This window comes from Protopterus annectens, chromosome 8.part1 (genome assembly GCF_019279795.1).
Source record: "Protopterus annectens isolate FY-2018-M chromosome 8.part1, PAN1.0, whole genome shotgun sequence".
Lineage (NCBI taxonomy): Eukaryota > Metazoa > Chordata > Ceratodontiformes > Protopteridae > Protopterus > Protopterus annectens.
In genome coordinates, this window is record NC_056742.1 from 132,309,675 (window position 1) to 132,324,031 (window position 14,357).

The following is a 14,357-nucleotide window of genomic DNA, read 5'->3' on the forward strand; positions in this document are numbered from 1 at the left end:
AACTTTTAAATGAAATCCATATCTCTGCCTTCATTTCAAAACTGAAGAAGAAAATAGTATGCAGACAGTTTTGCGAAATGTTTGTGTTAAATGGGGGGAGACAAGCTGTGTGTTGGGGGGGCTGGTCCATTCCTCTGCCTAGGGCCCCATTTGACCATGGTCTGGCTCTGGCCAGCATACATGGAAAAATCTAAACAATTTTTAGGATATAATACATTCCTGATGGTAAGCATGTGACAACATACAACCTTATGGGCTATTTGGAGCTTGTTTCAGTCTGGGAAACATAAATACACGCACTATAAGCAAAGTGACGAAATGACAAAGGATCATTTTAAAACCATAACATTAAGTATAGCACAAATTTATTTATTTATTTATTTATTTGACATTTTTTTGACCGAGTTAGTCCATCTGAGCTTGCTTCCTTTTTCCTCAAATGCCTGGAGGAGAGAAGCTCTACAGTACAAATTTTACAGGTAATTAGAATCAGAGGACAAGTTTTATATATATAAAATACACAGTTCCAAGTAGTGGTCCACAGCTTAACATTACAAAATGTAAATAAAAATTCAAATGAGTTGTGCAAGTGAGAAAATATTAGTACAGTAAACATATTTGCAGTACCATAATCCTAGTGTAAATTTGATAGCAATATGTAAAAAAGGATATAATCGAAAAGATAAGGCAAATGACCAAATGTAGTGAAAGAAGAAATGTCAGAGAGTGAGGTATTATAGCAATAACCCATGCCTGGGTGTGGGTAATGCTGGATTTACCCACGGTTGGCATGGTTTGGTTATGAGGGTGAAGCCCGAGTGGCCAAACAAAGCCAACTGTGGGTAAATCCAGCATTACCCACACCCAGAAGTGGGTTATTGCTATTATACAATGACATTATTTAAGAAACAAAAATAATAACTTTTCGTAAATAATGGCATTGTATAATGCCTCCTTGCTGCCCTTCCGCAGCTGTCTGGTATTCTGCGGCAGTTCTGATGTACTGCGCATGCGTATGCCTACGCAGTACATCAGAGCTGTGGGCAAAGGCAATGGAGAAAGCAAGATCTCCGTTGCTTTTTACAAACTGTTTTGCTATGTTAAATGGGTTTAACATAGCGAGACAGCTTTAAAAAAAAGCAACGCAGAATCTCCGTTGCTTTTTTTAAAGCTGTCTCACTATGTTAAACCCATTTAACATAGCGAGACAGCTTTAAAAAAAGCAACGGAGAATCTCTGTTGCTTTTTTTAAAGCTATCTCGCTATGTTAAACTCATTTAACATAGCGAGACAGTGTGAAGCAATGGAGATCTTGCGTTCTCCGTTGCTGTAACAAAAGAGTTATAGTAATGGAAAAAGTCCGGGTGACCGGACCTTTTTCCATTACTATAACTCTGATTTACAATGTGCACGCTGACCAATCAGCGTGCACGCTTTTGAATATTAATGGGGGGTCGTTGTATAATATACGTTAGGAGTGAGTCCAGAAGAGCATTTGGTCCAAGCAAGGTTGTAAGGATGTGGAAAAATTGTTATTGGTGGCCTAGTATGAGAAACATAGAAGTTAGCTGGCTGACAAACCTAAGTGTGAGGGAAAGAGAATAGGAAGACAAGGTAAAAGAGTGATTAGTGTAAGAATACAGAGGACAGTTAATTAAAGGGATATTGTGAGCAGTAAAAGAATATAGTGTAGGTATGCAAGAAGTAAGTATCAGGTTACTAGGGACAGTAAATTAGAGGGGTAAAAAAGGAAATAGTAGAGTAATATAGGGTAAACAGGAAGTAAGGATAAATAGTATTTATGTAGGAAGGAAAGTAAAAGGAAGGAATGAGACAGAGGTAAACGAATAAAGCGGGAGAGAGGAAAGGGATGAATTTTAGGTGGGATGGTTGCAGTGACATCTCCAGGTGCTGTATAGGTGTTTACTAAGAGCTGTCTTAAATTTCTGTGTATGAGTAATATTTTTGAGGGCCGAGAGAAGCTTATTCCAAGATAGGGCTGGAAGATAGCTATAAAGGTTTTGCCCAAGTGATTTTTTAGGTTTATGGATCTGTAACAAGCATTGGTCAAAACTTTTGAGGGAGAGAGGTGGGTTATAAAGGGAGACTAGAGAGGAAATGCTAGGGCAGGAGGAAAGCTTGCTTAGAATAGAATGGATTATGAGAAGTTGAGAATATATGAGTTGGTTAGAAAATTCTAGCCATCTGAGATTTTGGAGTGAAAGACAGTGATGTGATTTTGGTGGTATGTTAGCTGCAAATCTGGCAACTTTGTTATATGTAGTTTCAAATTTGGATAGTAGAGAGGAATGTAAATTATTAAGGATTTGAGAGCAGTACAAAATATTAGGCAGAAGATAAGCCTGGGCAAGAGAGATTCTGGAGTTAGGGTTGAGAAACTTGTGTTTTCTGTAAAGTAGGCTAAGCTTTTGGTGGGTTTTCTTTATACAGTTATGTACATGGAGATCAAATTTAAGTTGGTCATCAGTGATTACACCAAGGAGCTTTATGTGAGGTTCTGTTGAAATTATGGTGCTGTTAAGGGAAGAGATGGAGAAAGCGGATTTCAGATGGAAGATTGATTTGGGTAGGAATAGGAAGAGTTTAGTCTTTTTAGGGTAAAGTATGAGTTGGTTGTTAGTAAGCCAGGTATCCATGAGACTGAAAGAGGTTTGAGTATGAGTGCGCAGGTCTGAGGGGTTATTAGCAATGGTGATGATAGTGGAGTCATCAACATACTGAATGAGAGATGACTGAGGACAAGATGTGTGGAGCTGGTTAGTAAAAATGTTAAAAAGCAGGGGATCTTGAATAGAGCCTTGTGGGACACCAGTTGTTATGGGGAGAAAGGGAGATAGAGCCAAGAGCCATTTGACAGATTCATGTCTGTTAGTGAGGTATCTAGTAAACTAGGAAATAGTAGCAGGAGAGAGGTTTAGTTGAGATAGCTTAGATAGCAGGATGGAATGAGAGACAGTGTCAAAGGCTTTAGAGAGGTCTAAGAAGAGGCAGGATGCTAATTTATTATTGTCTCTGGCTAGGAAGATGGAGTTAGTGAAATAAATTAAAGCAGAAGTCGTGCTGTGGTGGGGCAAAAGCCATGTTGGGTAGGGGTGATAAGGTTTTCTAGCATGAGATAAGGCAGGATTTGTTTGTGGAAGCAATGCTCAAGGATTTTAGAGAGTGGAAGAAAATGGCACTTGGGTGATAGAGAATTCAACAGTGTTTCCAACTTTGTGGCTAGGTATGGTATAGAATGTCTTCCAGATGATTGGGACAGTGGATTCACAGATATAGCGGTTAATGAGGATGCTATAGAGTTAGCATCAGTCTTTAGGAAGAGTGATAGCAAGTTGTCGACTGAAGGGGAACATGATTTAAATTTAAGAAGATTTTTAATGTGGTTAGTGGGGATGGAACTAAGTGAGAAAGGGGAGCTATTTAGAAGGGGTGTGGTGGGAGATGAGGGAAAGGAAGGGTTGGCAGTTTTCCCAAGTTTGCTAAGGGTAACAATAAAGTAGTTATTGCAGATGGAAGCAGTTTCTAGGAGTAAATTATTAGGGTAGGGGTTGGGAGTTGAGGGGTTCCCAGGGTGGAGAATTTGGTTGATTGTATTCCAGAATTTTTTTGGAATTTCTAGGTTGTGTGGTAAGGGGTGTTAGGTAGAAGTTTTTTTTGTCAATGTTAATGTGTTTTTTGGCCAGATTACAGAGTTCCCTATATTTTTGGTAGTGTGAGTGATTTTGTTTTTATCCAGAGTTTCCATGCAGAATCCCTATTTTGCATGGGGGACCGGGTTGACTTAGTGAGCCAAGGTGAACAGTGTGATTTGACTCTAACAGTTCTAGGAGGGGCTACAGAGTTTAGTGTGTTTAAGAAGATGGGGTTGAATTAGTAAATAGCTTCATCAAGAGGGAGTTGAGGGAGGAAGGATCAGTCAATAGCAGCAAGATACTTAGTAAAAGTCTAAGGGGAAAAGGTGGTTAATGTTCAGCAAACTTTAAGTTTATGGAGTCTAGAGAAGTGGGAGGAGAATCTTTGGATTCGAATAGGAGAATAATCAGTAATTGCATCTGGCAGGGATTCAGGGTAATGATAGAGGTGAGGATGGGAAACAAGAATCCAGTCTAAGGTGGAACTGGAGTTAGTGGGTTTGTGAAGAAAACTGGGAGAGTAGATAAGCTAATTATAGCCATATAGGTGAATACTTGTGGTTGGGGAGTCAGAGGTGAGGGCAAGCCAGTTAATACTGATGTCACCTAGAATGATAGTTTCATTAGGTATAGTGTCAGCCATCCAGTGAAGAATCTGTTCTAGTACAGGTATGTTCTCTCCAGGTGGCATATAGATAGATGCTATACTTAAAGTTTTATGGTTATTTAGTTTACAAATAAGCTGCGGTGGTGCAGCTTTAGCATTGTTGCCTCACAGCAAGAGGTTCTCCTGTTCAATTCTCAGCTGGAGTGCCTTCTGTGTGGAGTCTGCATGTCCTCCCCGTGGTCGAGTGGCCTCTGAAAGACATGCACGAATGGGCGTGCCTTCGCTGAAGGTTGGGCATCGGGCTGGCTACTTGGTACCATAAAAATCTACTGCCAATCATTAGTGGACCGGAGCTCCACTGTGGCGACCCCTAACCGGGAAAAGCCGAAAAGACAAACAAGTTTACAATTAGTAATGATAAGTTTAGCTGGGTGAAAAGAGGGGGAGGGTTTGTTGGGGGGATAAGGTTAGGAGATCAGCGTACATAATGGCTACACCTCCACCTTTCTTATGTATTCTATCTTGGCGTAAGATGTTGTAACCATGGCGGAGAAATTCACTGTCTGTATTATGTGGTTTCAGCCATGTTTCTGTGACTGAAATAATGTGAGGAGTGTGATGAGAAATCCAAGAGTGAAATTCTGTTGACTAGTTAAGAATGCTATGAATATTAATGGAATAGCAGGAGAGATGTTTGACATTGGAGATTGGTACTTCCCGTAATGGGTAGTTATAGCTGGTGGGAGTAGATAAGTAGTTGTGGGGACCTGGATTGGGATGAATGCCACCCGAGAGTTGATGAGTGTTGCAGAGGTGGAGTAAGAGGTATTGTAGTGGGGGGGGGAGAAGGAGGAACATCATATTGTTTTTATGATGACGAATGGTTTTTGAAATGAGTCTGATTTTAGGGAGAGTGTGTTTAGTCCAGGAGAAGAGAGTGGAAAATATAGTGGAGGAGGAGTAGTGAGAGGTGGTACTAGAAGAGTAAGACAATGTAGGGGAGTTAGAATGAAGATTAAGTGGAGTGTGATAAAAAGTGAAATAAGACAGGATGATAAAGAGAGAGGTTAAGAGGTGAAGGAGGACGATAGTGAAGTATAAGGAATAAGATGGGTAGGAGGTTGTGTGTTTGAGATAAGGAAGGGGAGGTAATATTAAGTGGGGAAATGTAACTAGAGAGCATGAGTGAGAGGTTTATGAATAGAGTGAGTATGGTGGTGGGAGTGTCCAAAATAGGAGGGGTAGAATTAGATTGGTGGAAGTCTAGGATATTGGAGTGTAGAAGGGGTATTGCAAAAATGGTATAGCTATAAAGGAAATTGATTTGGGGTGGGTGGGAATGGGGATAGGGTAGGGGAGCAGAGAGAACCTGAGCATACTGAGGGCAAACAGAGCAGGCTGGGCAATGAGTCTTCTTTGTGCACAAAAAAGAATCAGTAAAGCTCAGAGGAGAAAATGTATTCACAGTAAGTAAGTATGAAAGCAAGGCTAAATGATAAGATTACAAAGGTGATGGGGAGGAGATAGAGGGTGAAAGAGAATAGAGAAGAAAATAGGTATAGGGAAGCATGAGAAGTACATAGCAGTTAGAGATATAAGTGGTCTAAGGTTTGCAGTAGGGTATTAAGAAAAGTAGTGAAGAGGAAGAAAGGGAGAGGGTATGAAGACTGGAGCAAGAAGTAATTAGAAATAAGTGCAGTTGGCGAAGTTCAGAGATGAACAAGACTCTTGATTTGTAAATTAAGGAACTGAAACAAGATAACTTAGGAACATACAGAACTACATGGTTAACAGATGCTGAGAGGACTTTTTCAGCCAGGAAATTTAAAGAGTTCAAGTGCTTGAGTAGGAAGCTAGAGCATTTGTAGTCAGTCAGATTGTCCAGGGTTTGCAACCTAAAAAGAAAACAGTTGAAAGCGAGTGGTAATTAGAGAATAGAGGCCGTAGCAGATAAATAAAAGTATAGGAAAGGCAGGAAGGGAATGAGTGAAAGTATAAGGTATAAAACAACTTGTAGGTAGGGATTAGATAAGCCATAGGTTATAGAGGATGCAGAAAAGGCAGGTAGAGAAGCAAGTGAAAATAAGGAAGGAGAGAGCCAAGTTTGAAGGAAGAAGGCACTTGGAGTGGGTAGTAACATTGTAAAAGGTATTAGGGTAGGGGAGTAGCTAATTCAACTCAAACGAGGCTAAGCATACATGAATATACATAACAGTACTATCAAAATTTAACAAAAATCCAAACAGGTTCTTTTTAAACACAGAATCTACAGCAGTTTGTATGAATAAGGAACAATAATTGCAGAAACCCGAAAGTGAGTTCAATGATTAATCAAATTGAAAACGGGTCTATATTAGAACACTGAAAAAAACCAAATGTTGAATGGCTTAAAACTCAAAAATGCCATTCATCGATGTGTTTTTTGTGAGATTGCAGTACAGTGAAGATCTGAAAATTTGCCCTTTCCTCACTGTAGTGCAATCTTGGAGTAGGTATATATAATTAGTGGGGTGTGGGCGGGCTGTGTCCCCCATGAAACCGATTTTGATGAACAGCTTTTTCAAGTTTTAAGCTGTTCGATATTTGGTCTTTTTGGTGTTCTAATATAGACCCATTAAGAACCAGCCCCTACAATGCAGACCCAACACATTTATCCCACTCAGCAGTTACATTAGTTGTAGTAAGAGAGCACTGCAAGTAATTAATAACCTCCAAGCCATTCTACAGGGAGTTATGGTATTTAATTAAACAGAAGACAAAGCAGAAAGAAGAGGGCAGGGTGTAGCTTCTGAATACTAGCATGACTGACAATAAGCATTCATTTGGCTATGGATGACATAAAGTTATAGGAACATAGTCGTACTGATCGAAATAAGCATGGCAGAATGGAAAACAGCTACTATCATCCCTTTACACAAAGGGAGTGCATCCATGGACCCCAGGAACTATAGACCCATTAGCCTGACAAGCCTTATCTGCAAGGCAATGGAACGAATCATCATAGACCTTATTAACAAAGATATAGGAAATCTCCAAATGCTCGACCCTCCACCCAGTTTGGCTTTGTCAAGGGGAGATCCTGCCTGTTAAACTTGGTGGACTTCTTTGAGACAGTCACCAAAGCCCTAGGTGAAGGCATATCTGTGCATAAGGCCTACCTAGACTTTTCCAAGGCCTTTGCAAAATCCCCCACTCAGGCATCATTGATAAACTCATCCAACTGGGTATCAACCCATATATTGTCAGGTGGGTTGCAAACTGACTCACTGATAGAACTCATATTGTCAAAATAGGAAACTCTACCTCCTCCAGCACACCCATAACCAGTGGTGTTCCACAGGGATCAGTTCTAGGACCCCTACTATTCAGAATCTACTTCTCCAAAGTACAGGGTAAAACTAAAGGACTTTGGCTGACAAAGTTTGCTGACGACTGCAAGCTGGGAGTGATCATTGAAACCCCTAGCAATGTCAACATCCTGCAAGAAGGTCTTACGCAGACTAATGACTGCTGCCAACGTCATGGTCTTAAAGTCTAAAACTTAATGCAAAAAAATGCATCATCATCCCCTTTGACAAGGGTGATGTTCCTGCAAACTACCACATCAATAGCAAACCTTAAACACACAGTCAGTGATGAGAGATCTGGGCACACAGGTCAACAGCAACCTTAAGTTTGATCACCATGACTCCAGAGTGGTGAGAAGAGCATTTTATGTTACTCATCTTATAAGTAAGGGTATTGCCTCCAGAAAAAAGAGGCTATAACCCCCGTGTACTCTTCCCTCATCAGGCCAATAATAGAGTACAATGCTCTATTTAGTATGTTCCTTTCCAAACACCAGTAGCAACTGGAGAGACCACAGAGGTTCCTTACAAAGAAATTTCAGGTTCTTCAAGATCTGTCTTATGTGTACAGACTGAAATAATTTTCACCTTACTCTGTGTCACACAGATTGCTCAAAGGCAACCTGTGCCTTGTATATAGAGCAATCTCTGACACAGCTTTAATGGGACTGCTGCATATTTGCAAGTCAAGTGGCACATGGGTCACTCACTCAAAGGACCTTAACCTGGTATGTGACATCAACAGAACTTGCTGGAGAGACATATTTGTCTCAAAGAGGTTGCCCCACCTTTGGAACTAGCTTCCTAATCATATTAAACAAAGCTCCTTGATGGCCCTATATAAGATAATTTTGATAATTGGATGGGTAACTGGAAATTCACTCCAGGTCCACCTGTGTCCCTCTTGTATAGGGGCAATAGGTGCTGATGTTAGTGTCTGCTTGAACCAGACACTCTTGGTAACAATGGTTAAACTTGGCTAGGCTTGTAAGGGCCCTGGAGCCTTTAGCCTAGTAACCTCGTTTGAGCCTATGATCCTATGATCCTATAATTTACTTATGAATTATACCTTACCCACCACACAAGTGGATCTTAGGTTTAGTTTACATGACCCTCAATATAGGTATAGTTGATCAATGCATCCCAGATGTAGTGAATGCAGACAGAATCACTGCCAACTAATGGCTCAGTATGTCACTGTCTCCATGGATACCTTTGATAGGATCCCCCCTAAAGGTCGGATAATGTACAGACACGGGCATCTAGTTTCTGTACTGCTACAGGCACTGAGGAGAACATCAGAAAGCAATGTAGCCTATTGTGGAAAAGGATGATTGAGTTAAATAAGGTAAACCATAAATTTGTGATTAATTATTCTCCAGGGTCACAGAGCCATGAAGCCTGCAAACATTCCCACAGGCATTTTTAGTCTTGGTGTGCTTCTTAGAATTGAGATTAGATTTGTCTAATAGAGAGCAGGCTACCACATTTCAAAAGTGACATTTTCTGTAATAAATCGAATCAGTTCCTGAAAAAAAGAAGGTAAAAAAAGCAGGTGTATCATTATTGGCATCGTATACTACAGCAAGGATCAGGTGCACTTTTGATGTGCTGATCTTCAACAGGTTCCATCTGACTTTTGCACCATTTTTCCAACACAACTAAGGGATCAGAATCACTGCCCCTCCCATCTTAGATTGTTTGGCTAAGCAAGAACTTTTTGGTTTGCCCTAATGCATACTGTGTCTGTAAAGTAGCAACATGCACCCTTTCAGGTAGATTACATTCTTATGTAACTAATTTAGAAAATAATTTGCAGCATCCTTTTTTAACTTTAAAGTTTAGCCCTGTATTAGTCAAAGATAAACAAATAGAAATGTCAGACATAGCTACAACAAAGTAAATAAGCAGTCATGCAGTAGTGCAGTCAATACTAATTATCTGCCCACCTAGCATCTGCCTGCATAACTCTCAACTGTCCAGATGGCTCATACCCCATATCTGTGATGACAAAGTACTTCCATCAGGATATAACATTATTTGTCTCAACAGAACAAGTAAGAAGAGTGATGGGAATCTGTATCTTATAATCAAAAAACTCACAATAAATAACTTTGTCATACAAATTCCTACCTTTAAATCATTTGAAATGTTAATTGCTAATGTAGCATTAAATAATTTCACTACGTTAATACAGCCACTATCTGCATTTTACCATAACCTGAAAATAGTAACAAAAGTATCCTAGAAGATCCTAGAACACCTCAAACACCAGACATCATACTATTATCCTAGGTGACCTAAATATAAAACTGGTCCAACCATAAGCAATCCCCATCCCAGTTACAAAACATCACCTTCTGTGGCTTCAGCCAAATACCAACAGACGCTCCTAGAAAAGGTAAAACTACTGGCAATGAAAGCATACTAGACTGACTACTAACTAGCTCTACTCATAACATCCTCATCTAATGCATACAGCAAGACACTCTCAGTGACCATAACCCAATCTTTGCCACATAAGGACATCAAAAACCTAACTTACAATTGGTCCACTGCAAAAAATCACTTCAATAAAAACTCTTTCATTACACTGTTCCAACAAAGTAACTGGAACCCTCTAAAAGTATAACTTCTAGACAATGCAATCAATTACTTTTCAACAACATTTTTATCCATGCTAAATTCCATTGCCCTTTATGCACAAAGAAAGTCCACATTTGCCCCATGGATGACATAAGAAATAAAAACCTTAATGACAAAGACAAAGCCTGGAAAATGTGGAACTTGTATTATATCCTACCATGCAGGCAAACCTATAATGCAGTTAGGAATCAAGTGAAATATAACAGACAAGCAACCTGGAAAATCTCTCATATTATTCCCTTACACAAAGGAGGTAATGCTACTGACTATTCTAACTACAGGCCTATAGCCCTCCTTTCTCCAATAGCCAAAATTATGGAAAAATGTATTCACCAACAGCTTATGAACCACTTACTAAAACATAACATTCTAGATAACTGTCAGCATGGTTTCAGGCCTTATCATAGTACCACCTCAGCTCTCCTATCCTTCACCAACACCATTAATAATAACCGCAATAATAACAGCCTCTCATCAGCACTCTTTCTCGACCTGTCTAAAGCCTTTGATATGGTTAATCATCGCCTACTCTTGAATACTCTGTCATCCTTCTCTCTTGACACCAAAGCAATTCTCTGGTTTAAGTCCTACCTTAGTAATAGACAGCAAGCAGTCCTTTGGGACAATCAACTATCTTCTCACCTTCCCATTTCCCTAGGAGTCCCTCAAGGATCCATTCTTGGTCCACTCCTATTCTCATTATTCATCAATGACCTTCAAATAGCCATTCCTCTAACCACCTGTATACAATATGCTGATGATTCTACAATCATATGCTCTGCCAGATCTTTATCTGAACTTCAGTCTTTAACCCAAACAGCTTTTAACACTGTAGAGTCATGGTTCTCTAGACGGTGCCTTCTTTTGAACACAAAAAAGACCAAGCTACTATTGTTTACGCCAAACAGTAAGTCCCCTCCCATAGATTTCTCTATTCAATCTAGCAATGGTACCCTTATATCCCCAGACTTTTCCACCAAACTATTAGGAATTACAATTGATAATAATCTCACCTTTGACATTCACATTAATAACACTATTAAATCTGTTAATAAAAAACTGGGCTCCCTATATAGGATAAAACCTTTCTTGACTCCAACTGCCAGAAAGACTATTGCCCACTCCCACCTAATTTCAACTCTACTGTATGCAGCTCCCATATATACTAATCTAAAAAAAAGTAATCTTACCAAACTATCCAACTCCTATAATAGTATTGCTAGATTTGCCACTGGAAACCCATATAGAACTCACCATTGTCATAACCTTCATCAACTAGACTGGCTGGAACTAAAAACCCTTCTGATACTTTCCCAACTTACCATCACTCATAACATTTTTTATCAACCTAATAATACACTAGTACTAAACAACCTTATATCACCCTATAGGAATCTTGAGTCCTTACGCTCCTCCAATAAACTTCTTACTAGGACCACCAAGTTAAACAACTTAGCTGGTGACTCACTATTCTCAAATACCATGGGAAAACAATGGAACCTCTTGCCTCTGACCGTACCACACTTCCATCCCTCTCTCTCTTCAAGCAAAGTCTTAAGACATACCTTAAAAATCACTGGCTATGCCCTTGCTGTTACCCAGACTGATCCTCTGGACTTCTCATTGTCATCTCTTGGCCTCCCACTCTCCTATTCTCTTTCCTATATTCTCCCCTGAATTAGAAGGTACTTAAGTAATCTCTACTACTTGACAACAATTATATATCTTTTCTGCTTAGCTATCAATGTACCCTGTTGGTAGTATTCCCTGCCTCTTGATTAATATACCCTCCTTTTTTTCTCTCCCTTCCTTTTTTTCTAATAATATGTCTAGCAAATAATCCTTAGGAAAAGTAACTGTCTGCATAAACTAGATTTAACAAAGATTTAAAGGTATTTTCTAATAATTTCTTGGGATTGCCCTAGACTTACATGCTGTAAAATGTTCTGTAAATGTATGATGTATCTAGAATAGTATGTCTTTTTTGTCTTCCTAGAATTTATAGCTAATTCCTTTTTGTCTATTTTAAACCTTTTGGTGTGGTGGTGGTATGTTTTACAATTGGAGCTTTTCTCCTCGGGCCTCTGCTGAAAATGGAAATATATCCAGCTGGACTAGCCCGGTTAACAAATGTTAAATAAAAATAAATAAAAAATAAAAATTTCACACTGTGCTAAACACTCCTAATTACACCCTCAAATATTACAGGGTGACTATAAATAAGGTATTAAAACCAGACAAGAAAACTACACCTAATCTGCCCCAAAACTGATATGGCCATTGTTATAACCTGCAACAAACATTTCACTCACTCCTCATTGACTATCAGAAAACATATCCATAGTAACAACCCTCATAATTATACTGACAATCCTGAAAGGTTGTTCCATCTACAGTATATCAGTATAATAAAAATACTTTGAAAACCTGTAGCTACCTTCCTAGCCCCTGATCTCCTTCCACAAGTATACCTTCAAATTGTAATACACCACCACAAACTGAAGCTGAAGGATAATTCTGAAAAATACCACAAAGTCAGGAAACCAGGATAAGAAATTTATTGTAAAAATCTCTATCACCTCGGCTCACTTGCCTTTGAAGAGTACAACCTTACAAAACCACACAACACCTAAAATACATCTATTATCACATCACTTAATTAAACAGTTAAACAATTACATAAAAAACCTCCAATTGCATTCAGCATTCAAGCCATTAGGAATCAATGTATCATATCTCAACATACAAATTGACTCCGTGCAACAGTCTATTTTTAATATTTGCATTGCTATACTTGTCAACATACACTTGCTCTAATTTTGTAACTAGTAACATTTCTGTTTCACTATTGTGATAAGTTTTAAAGTGCTCTGCAACAGGGCTTTCTACGCTAGACTTCTTTATAACTCCAAAATATTTTTGCAATCTTGTTTTAAAAACCCTTTTGCTCTGCCCTATCTAGAACGTATCACAGGGACATTCAGGGCATATATTATCCCTTCTGTCTCACAACTCTATTTGCCCTGTGTTATGTATTTCTTTCCATTAGTTTTGTTAAAGCTTCTAACTACATATTTACAACAACATTTGCCACGAGGTATAGTGCCCATATAGCTTATATCTCTTGTTGTACTATCTAATGGGGACAAGTATTTTAGGTGCTGTGTGCTTTTGTAAGGTTGTACTCTTCAAAGCCAAGTGAGCTGAGGCGCTAGAGATTTTTATAATACCTTCAAATTGTCTCTGAGGCCATCTCCGTTGCTATACTCAAAAACAGATTCATCTCTAAAAACTATGTCCCAGAGCTTTGGAAGAAATGTTAAATCATTCCTGTTCATAAAAGGTGCATGCAGAACCAACCTACCAACTACAGACCAGATCCTATAATTATGTCCCCTTTCCAGAATTCTTGAGAAATGTGTTCAAAAACAACTCTTAGAGTACCTCACACACACCCGCACATGCACACACACATGCACACCTCATTGCTTGTTACTAGGTCAATAGACTTAAAATGACCATCATCCACTATGTAACATGAACCTTCTGAGTTACCAGATTTAAAAGCACCAGCCACCACAAAGACTACATATCCTCTGTTATGTGCACATTCAATCACCATGCTTGTTAGACCGCAGTGCCTGTGTTATAAGGTGGATAATCAGCTGAAGGAATTATACTCTTTTATACAAAAGATTTCAGATTTCACAATAGGCCTGACAATAGTGCAGTACGTCTTGAATCTGTACTGATTGTGCATGTGCCATTGCAAGTAATAGCAGCTCTAAAGACCACTGCAAATAAGACTCACATGCAGCGATTAAAATGTGTACATCTGAACACATCTGTCCTAATAAGCCATGTCTCCAGTACTGACACTATCTCATTTTACAAAGTCAAATTGTAAAACCCACAGGAAGCTTTTTCTTGGAAATAAGTACTTTGCGTTTTGCTCGAATGTCCGAATCCAAATGTAGTGCAGTAGTGCTTATTCTGTCTGGTAGTTAACACAGAGGACTACAGCTCTGAGTTGTTAATGAGATGTTTTCAACTGTGAAGGGTTCAATTCCTTCTAGCTCCGCCTACTGTATGACTCTGAACATG